A 9,444-nucleotide genomic window follows, 5' to 3' on the forward strand; every position below is an offset into this window, starting at 1 on the left:
TGATATCTCAATAATATACAACACTCTGACCACCATTCTTTCTTAAACATTTCTTCTTCTTTCTTTGGCACCGCATTTTCTTGTTTTTCTTCCTATTTTGCTGGACATTGCTTCTCTGATTCCTTTGCCAATTCTCACTCTTTCCCCAAGCTCTTAAATATAAGGGAACCTAAGTAATAAGTTTTAGATTCTTTTATTTTAGGTTATTTTCATTACAAACCCTTGGCCTAAGAAACATCATTCACACCAGTGGCTTTAGCTACCATCTATATGCCGGTGATTTCTATATATGTGCCTCCAGCCTGGATTCTTCTAAATTCCACATCTGATATCAAGTCCTTTCCTAACTTACCCACTTACTATCTCAAAGTTACAAAATTTAATTCATGTTTATGAATACTTCTTGCTTTCCATATCCCTCCTCTATCCAGTTGTTGAAATCAAACTTCTAGTAGTCATCCCTAAAATCTCCCTCATCACCCCCTTCTCCGTGTTGTAGTACTAACCCCTGGCAATTTTGTTTCTAAAATGTCTTTAATTGGTCTACTTTTTTTTTCTTTCTTTTCTTTTCTTTTCTTTTCTTTTTTTTTTTTGAAACAGACTCTTTGTTGCCCTTGGTAGAGTACCGTGATGTCACAGCTCATAGCAACTTCCAACTCCTGGGCTTAGACGATTCTCTTGCCTCAGCCTCCTGAGTAGCTGGGATGACGGGCACCCACCACAACGCCGGGCGATTTTCGTTGCAGTTTGGTGGGGGCCACGTTTGAACCTGCCACCCTCAGCATATGGTGCCTGCGCCCTACCCACTGAGCCATAGGCGCCACCCTTGCCTACTTTTTTTCAGTCACCACCAGTCTTATATGGTCTCACTGCATGCAATCTGGGCACTGCCATTTATTCTCCACTTTGCAGCCAAAATGATCTTTCAAAAAGTAAGTAATACTACGTCACTTCTCCCATGAAACTCCTCAACAACTTCATAGTATTCTATGCTGAGACCAGAGTTCTTAAGGTGGCCTAGGAAATCCTGTGAGGGATTTCCCTGCTTGCCTTTTCCAATCCCCTCTCACACCACTTACCCTTTGCTTTCCAGACAGACAACTACCTGGCCTTCTTTTTTCTTAAGAGTACTGTGATCTCAACAGCCACAGGCTTTTGACACATGATGTTCTCTATTTTAGCTGTCTTATCTCTTACTGGTCCTTCAGGTCTCAGCTTGAAAGGGACATACTTGGGAAAAACATTTCTGACTTCCAAGATAAGTTTAAGACGCCCTATTGTCAGCTGTCCTACAGCTATGTGCCTTCCCCTCTTACTACTTACCACATCGCATGAATTTATTTTTAGTGTGTATGACTACTGGGTTAATGTCTGTTGCTCCTGCATTAGGATGGAGACCATGCCTATTTTGGCTTGCACAGTGCCTCACACACAGAAGATGCCCAATAAATATTTCTTGAATATTGTTCTTTTAGGTTCTTTTCAGGACTCTAAAAGGTTCTTGGATTGGGGAATTAGGCAATTATTGATCATTTTCAATAGAGCAATCTTCTGTATGACTGCTGGAAAGAGATATAGGAATGTCTTAGGAGACTTTTCTCCATGAGACTGGAGTATTTCTGTGCATCTGTGGACAGAGGCAGTAATATCTTTTGTTCTAGACTATCTTCTCAAGGATGTTTGTTTAGCAAACAGCCTTGGAAAATGGTGATAATGCCAAACACCAGAGCAGAGGGCACATTTGTTTACCATCAAATATCATAAAAATATGTCTTCTTCTGGGCTAAAGGTTGAATTGAGCAGGTTTTCTTGCAGCACATTACATTAATAAAAGATGGGGGGGGTTTACAAGCGTAGGGCTCCTCAGTGGTGACACAAACCCATTATAGCTGCAACTTCCACCTGAGCCACTCCATGTTGCCCCAGGGGAGACCTGGGAAGAAAGAGAGCTGACTGAACATAACATTGGTGCCACTTGCTGTGCTGCGAGTGATATAGCCTTTCCACCCAAAAGACCCACGTCTCTTCCTGCAACCATGAAACTGTAGCAGGTTAAGTGATTAGTTTCCAAGGAGAACAAAATTTCAGATCCTTCACAGGTGCAGAAAAGTATGATGAATTGAAGAGAGAGAAGATCAGAAGTCAAACAGCAAGGGGCTACCATTTAGGAAGTTTAGGGAAAACGTTTGATAATGAAGAGGCAAGAAATGGGATGGCAGACTGAGGTGGAAGGGATGTCTTGGCTCAATTCCCTGAACAACGCTGGGGCCTCAACTCTGACCAGAGCCAGAGGGAAGACAATTGCTGTTGTCCCTGTCTTTGGCTGTGGGACGGGTGGGAGTATGGAAGAGAAGAGGGAGGTGGAAGTGGTTGACTTCCAGTGGTTTGCCAGTTAGAGCAGCCAGAAGCATTTGTCTCTGAGAAGTGTAAGGGGAGGAGAGAGAGGTTTGGAGTCCAGTAAGTCTGGGCTCTATTACTAACTGACTGATCTTGGGCATATTATCCAACTGTTCTGGGCCTCAGTTCCTCATTGTAAACTAAGAATAAAATACCTATTTTGCAGGATTAAATAACATAATGCATGAAAATGCCTGGCATATTCCTGGTACTCAATGAATAACTAGTGTGTCCTGGCTAATTGTGACTTGGTGGGGTTTGGGAAACCTAGTACCTTCTTCCACATTTCTGGGGATACTTGAGAAGGAACTTGACTAGGGTTAACACACAATCCAAATTCCTGATCCTACTGCCATCTCCATTTCTTACTGTACTTTCCAGTGGTTGGAACAGCTTCTTCCAGAAAAGCAAAGGAAAGAAGACGCAGAGTAGGAACCAACTTAACTTTGAATGTTGGCTATTCCTACCACAGAGAACTTCTCAAAGCCATCATTCTCTTTAGGCTACCCCTTACTTCTTTGTTTTGTGGTTCGTTACTCTAACAAGAATCATCTCCACATTTTCAGGAATTTTGGGAAATTCAGGAAAACCCTAAAACTACCTTCCTTCAAATCCACTAAGGATACTTTCCAAATTCTTGTTATTATTACTCAAAGCAATTCAGCTATTTGTTTTCTGTCCTCATTTTTATCCAGTAATAGCCTTGGAAGACTTATCTTGATTTTTCAAAACCAAGAAGGTCCATTAAAGTGATTTCTTAAACCAAAGAGTGACTCTGTACTAGAGAAGTAATTCTTAAACTTTGGCATGAATAAAAATCACCTGTGGTGCTTGTTTAAGATACCTTGGTTCTAATACATGACCCCTACTCACCCCAGAATTTTAGGAATTCAGGAATCTGCATTTTATAGGCACCCCAAGAGATTCTGATGAAGGTAGTCTCTGGGCCATACTTTAAGCATCTTAAACAAGAGTCAACTTTCACAAATAAGATTTTTTTTCTCTCTGTAACATAAACTAGGATTGACTCAAATGTCAAGAAAATTTCTCATGTATTTTTCATGTCTTTTATATTGTTTCTTCTTTATAAAGAAACCAATTAGTGAAGACCAAGGAATTTCTTAATCACAAAATGATAATCCTGATTGTCTAAATTTGTCAATGTTAATGATATGGTTTCAAAGGAATGCTGTTGTGGACAATCTTACTGACAAAAAGGGAAAAGTCTTATTTGATTAGTGAATAGTTTCCCAATCCGAAGGGGCTATATAATAATAGATTATAAGGATTTTCTCTAGGTTGAAAAAATAAAGTTTCTATATTTGTCTTTTAGACTGTCAACAGCTCTTTGATGGTCTGTACCACTTTAGGAGGCTTTGATAACAGTTCTGGGGTTGAACACACTGCAATCATTATCCAGCATAACCAGATGACATATGAATCAATTTTAAAGACAGAAGAAGGAGATAGGCATCTATAAGGATAATGAGGCAGAAGATGACTTGGGATTTAAAAAATTATCCCCAAACTATCTGGCTTCTTTTCCCCTCAAAGAAGCAAATTTCAAAACCAGAGCACTTTAATAAGATACCAATGAGATTTTTAATCTGGACAAAATAAAAATAAAATTTAAATAAATTAGGAAATGAAAATTCAGATAATCTAAATTCAGTTTTAATTCACCAACTTGAGAAAGTTCTTCCTGAAATTTCAGAGGTAAATGTTTAAACCAAATTGCATTTTATCTTTGTATAAGTTGGTTTTGTTATTTTGAAATGCATTTTATAGGCACTCCAAGAGATTCTGATGAAGGTAGTCTATGGGCTGTACTTCAAGCATCTTAAATGTAAAATGAATCAGGCATAGCTTAAATAAGGATGGTGATGTGTAGTTGTGAGATAAAGACTTTTAATAAAATAAATGCTAATTTTATTTCTTATTTCAAATTTTTACCTTCAAAGTTTTTAAAAAATCAAGGTACGTCTGAACTTTGATCCTATTTTTAAGGGCTATTTCCAGTACTATTTTATTGCAAAGATAAAACCTAAAATAATTACTACTAATAATTATAATTACTAAAAGAAAGTAAAATAGAGCCTTATTTAAAAATTATGAAATATGACTTGACTAAATAACACTCAACTTCAAATTAGAGAAGCTAAAGATGTAAGCCCACTTTCCTAAGCTGTAGCAGGCTAAGAGAAAAAAATAGAATGGAAGGAGAAGTCTCAGAGGAGATTCTATACTCTTTCCCCATCCATACTCAAATTTCTTCCGGATTACTCTAAGAATCCCCAGGGATTTGCTTCCTATTCATTGCCTTGATTCCTTTGCTTGTAGAAAAAGAGCTCTCTAAGAATTAGTCCTCTAATTCATTCACTGTCTTCTTTCTCTAGACTAAGTTATTTTCTCTTATTGCTTCCAAAGGCAACACACCACTCCCATTGCAGCCCTGTCCATGCTAAGGCTTCCCACTCCTGGCTTTCACGGCACCAATGCCTGTACCAAGAACCAATTTTCAACAGGTATCATTTGTTGCAATTGTCTTCTGTTCTAAAAGTCCCATGTGCATCCCAGCAAAGCACTTAATTATATAATTTGTGTGAAGCCCCAGGATTCAAACAAGAGTTCATTGAATAGACAGCATGTTCCACTGACCCTTTTACTCTAACATTGGACAGTTTATCTTAAAGCAAACTTTTCATATCTCCTTTCATTTAGGATGAATTTCTTTTCCCTCCTCTGTAAGTAGTTTTGCCCTACCAGGTTTATAAGTGTGCCCAAACATGCTCAAATTCTAGGGCAATAATCCAGTGTCATCTCTCTTTATGGCTACCAGCACCAGCCAGGTAAGCACCCTTGTTGGCATAACCACCAGCCGTATGACGTCAATTTCTGAGACCTGAGTATTAACTACACAAAGCCTCTTTTCTCTAAGCAACCAGGTTTTTCCACTTAGTCCCCTGGCCCTCCAGCCCTGCAGGTGGCACCTGCTTCCCTCAGCATCCTCCTTTTGCTCTTTCAGGCTTCCAAAATATATGAGACTAATTCCTTAAATGAAATGCCTAGCATAGTTTCTGATCTCCAAAGTCCTAACCAGGACTTGGACTAATAGATTTTAACCAGATAGATTTAAAATGTCTGGTTCGGGAAATAAAATACACTTGTGCCAAAAAGATATACAAAGATGTAACATTTGAAATGAACAGCTCAGATAAAATTTGCCATATGGGCTCAAAATGGCATGTGTTCAGTTGCTATGAGATAATCAAAGATTGTTATTGTGCTTTTATTTAATAGTCAAAACAACATTGTTATCAAAATACTGTTCTGTAGATGAGAAATGTTGTTCTGAGAGGTAAATCTTGTGTTCACATTTATACAACTAAGAAAGTGGCAGATGTAGAGTTCATACTCATGTCTTGTGACTCTGACCAAGATTCTTGGGTTGGCCAAACTGTACCTAGATTTCTGAATCTTCTGCTAGACCCATCTGTACACTTTCTTGTTAAGTCCAGTTTTAGCAAAGATCTCTGCTAATTCAGTTTAAGAAGAACCGCCATGCTTGATATCTGATCAACCTTGATAATCTGACCAGATTTCTCATTCTCCACCATCACCTGTGTGATGTCTCAACATCCTGATCTTAAAAAAAAAGATTTGCTTAGCAAAAATTCTGTTAGGTCTGGTTGGCCAGAATCCTCCTTACGCCTGATATTTCCTCTTAGTAATTTTTTATTCACTGACCCCTCACACTGATCCTTGGCTATAAATTCCTACTTGCTCATGCTGTATCGGGAATTGAGCCTAATCTACCTGCCCTACTGCAAGATTTCATTGTAGTGATCCCTGTACTTATTGTGATTGTCCTAAATAAAGTCTTTCTTACCATACTTTAACAAGCGTCATCGAATATTTTTTTCTTTAGTAACTCTAACATATTCTTTCCATTATTCCTTGTTGGTTTAGAAGGGGTGATATCTGAAGTGAATCTTGAAGACTAGACTTTAAATAGAATGGTCACAGTAGAGCACTGTAATAGGAAAGACAGTTAACAAAGGCATAAAAATGGGAACATGCCAAGTACACCTAGAGGTAAGAAACAAGCCAGGACAAAAGTTTGAGATGGAAGGTATGAAGACACAGGACAGGAAAAGAAGTTTGGGCCAGATTAAGAAGAATTTTGATTGCTACACAAGGAATTTAAGAACAACTTATTTTTCATAAAGGGTCAAGGAAGTCAAATGGCAGAAGTTAAAAAGCTATTTGGTTTTGTTGATTAATGGTCCTTTTTATTGTTATTTGTCAAGCCACTGTTCTTACCAAAGATATTTTAAATCACCAATCCTTTAAGGCACAACAAAAAAAATCCCTTATAAATTTCTGCCATTAAACCAACTGATTAGAAAAGAAATTTTAATGTTGCACAAATTAAACAACATAAAAAATAGTCATCAAACAAGCAAAAAACTGTATAAGAAAAGAATGGATTTTTATCACAGAAAAAAGGACTATTCTTTGCTTTAAGATAAATCAAAGTTATCTACACTACTATGAGAAATGAAATAAGAACTTTTTATAGAAAGGTATTATTATTTGGCTAATACATCTTTTGGAGATAAAATGAAGAAATATTAAAACAACAAGCCAAATAACACTAAATTGAGAGATGCTGGTAAAGTGGGCCACCCACCAACCTGTGGGTGAACTATTACATTCTGTTACAAACCTCTCCTTGAAGCAATTGGATTCAGACACATTGTAGGTTACACAGACTTTTTCAGGGTAGCAGAGAAATTGGACTGTCATTTATAACTTTGTTTCCATGGCAAAATGTCTTTGCAAGTTCTAAACAGCAGACTTTCAAATTAACTTTTGGAATATAACCCATTTGCAACTTGGGGACTGCCTGTGCTTTGAATGTAGATTGCCTATTAAACCAGAACTTTAACTCCACTGAATCTCAGAGGATTTCAAACTAGTTAGTACCTTTCTTTCAAATCCAATACTTTATTTGGGAAAAGAATATTAAGGAAAAAAATCCACCTAGTGTGCAGAAAAGACATATTCAATAACTTTTTCCCACTAAAAGTCTAATTACAAGGAAGCAAACATTTGTCTATGGGAAAAAAAAATTTTTGTCTATAACAATTTGAAAGTACCTGAGTATTTATAACATTTTATCATGGAAGGTAGGATTTCTTTATCATCTTTTTGCAAATAGTTTGACTCTATACTATAAAAGTAATGGAAAGAATTGAGTTGATTAACCTTAAAATGCCTACCTAATTCTCTTATTCATAATGACATTTGGATCTTGTGGGTGAAATTTTTCTAGAACAGAATTGTAAAGATTGTTGTAGTAATGTTCCATTCAATAGCATGCCAAAAGTTGCAGGCAAGGACCTATCAATGATGCCTGGTGTTAAAAATGGTCTCTTTTCAAGAGCCTGAAATGCTTATTGATCAGGAAAAGAATGTAAAACACCTGATTGGATTTCCAGTTAATTTTACTCTTTCGTATAACTTCTTATTTCCTCTTTAACAAGACAGTAATTGAAATACATACAGACCGATAAAAATAACAGATAATAAGAAATCTCTTTCTCTTCCATCAACTCATACCATACTTTCTTGAAGACTTTAGTTAAGCACATTAAATTCAAAACTGGTAGGTTTGGGAGGTGCGTTATATCTCCTGGCCTCTAATGCAGCATCCCCTCAGAGATCTCAATTACCAAAATTGCCCCCTCACATTTTAGCACTGTCCTCTTTTCAGACTATTAATAATCTCTTAATTGGAGTTCTTAATGTGGGGTCCACAGAGACCACTGTGATTTCAGGAGGTTCATGAACTTGGAAGGAGAAACAACAAACATATGCTTTCATGTTCAATATGGCATACATGTTGACTAAGAATATTGGATTTAAAGTAGTTCTAAAGAGAACATGTACTAAAATTGTACGGTCCTCACAGATTACCAGGGCTACTCAATTGCAGCTTCTCTAGGTTTTATGGAAATGGTACATAACAACAGTGGCTTGGGAGGTACTTTGGGGAAAATATAATGAAATGTAAGGGATACATGGATCCTTCCCTCAAAGCATTTACAATCCAGCTCAGGAGGGCAAATATGGTCAGACAGCAAAATAACCAGTAAGAATTCTGTCTTATATTCATGTCTTATATACAGGTGCCATAGGAGTTAAAGAATGAGAGCTATTTCACTGTAGGCCACTGCGTCCTAGAAAGTTCCTAGAAGGGGTGACATTCATTCCATCCTTGGTGGTAGGGAGGGAGTCTTAAAGGCACACAACAGGAAAAATGCCTTTCCTGTTTCAAAGGAGTTCACTGAATTAGGAACTCTTTACCTATTACACCCTTGAAGATGTTTTTCCTGCCTTATGATTTAAACACTTTCTCTCTCTCTCTTTCAAAGAAGGAAAACAAATATTACTTTATTTTTTAGTCAAATATAAAATCTGGAATACTTTTTATTACAAAGTCTTTAAGAATAAGATGTACAATGACTACAGGAAATTTATCATGTAGTAATTTGTATTTATACTTGTTTTTTCATATATGCATAGGTATGATAAATCCTACTTTTAAATTCTGTCAGTTTAATATGTATAGGTTTCATATTTAATGATTTTTTTTTGTTTCTGGTTAATATGAAGATACAAACGATCAGGTTACAATGTTTGCATTTGTTAGGTAAAGTCCCTATTGTAGCTGTGTCCTGCACCCAGGAGGTGTGCCATGTACCCTTACATTAGGCCCACTAGGTAGGAGTATACCCATCCCCCTCCCTGCTGCCCTCTCCCACTTCCTTCCTGCCACTTCCCTCTGTCCCCTCTTCCTTCCCCCCAACTTGAATTGAATTGAGTTTTTCTCTTGTGTGGGTATGTATTTGTTGTCTATGGGCTTCATGTTAGTATTGAGTACACACATTGGATACTTGCTTTTACATTCTTGTGAAGAATGTGTTTCAACTCCATCTTGGTTAATACAAAAGATGTAAAGTCTCCATCTTTTTATGTCTG

The sequence above is a fragment of the Otolemur garnettii genome, unplaced genomic scaffold, assembly GCF_000181295.1.
Source record: "Otolemur garnettii isolate 467f Iridium unplaced genomic scaffold, OtoGar3 scaffold00221, whole genome shotgun sequence".
Lineage (NCBI taxonomy): Eukaryota > Metazoa > Chordata > Mammalia > Primates > Galagidae > Otolemur > Otolemur garnettii.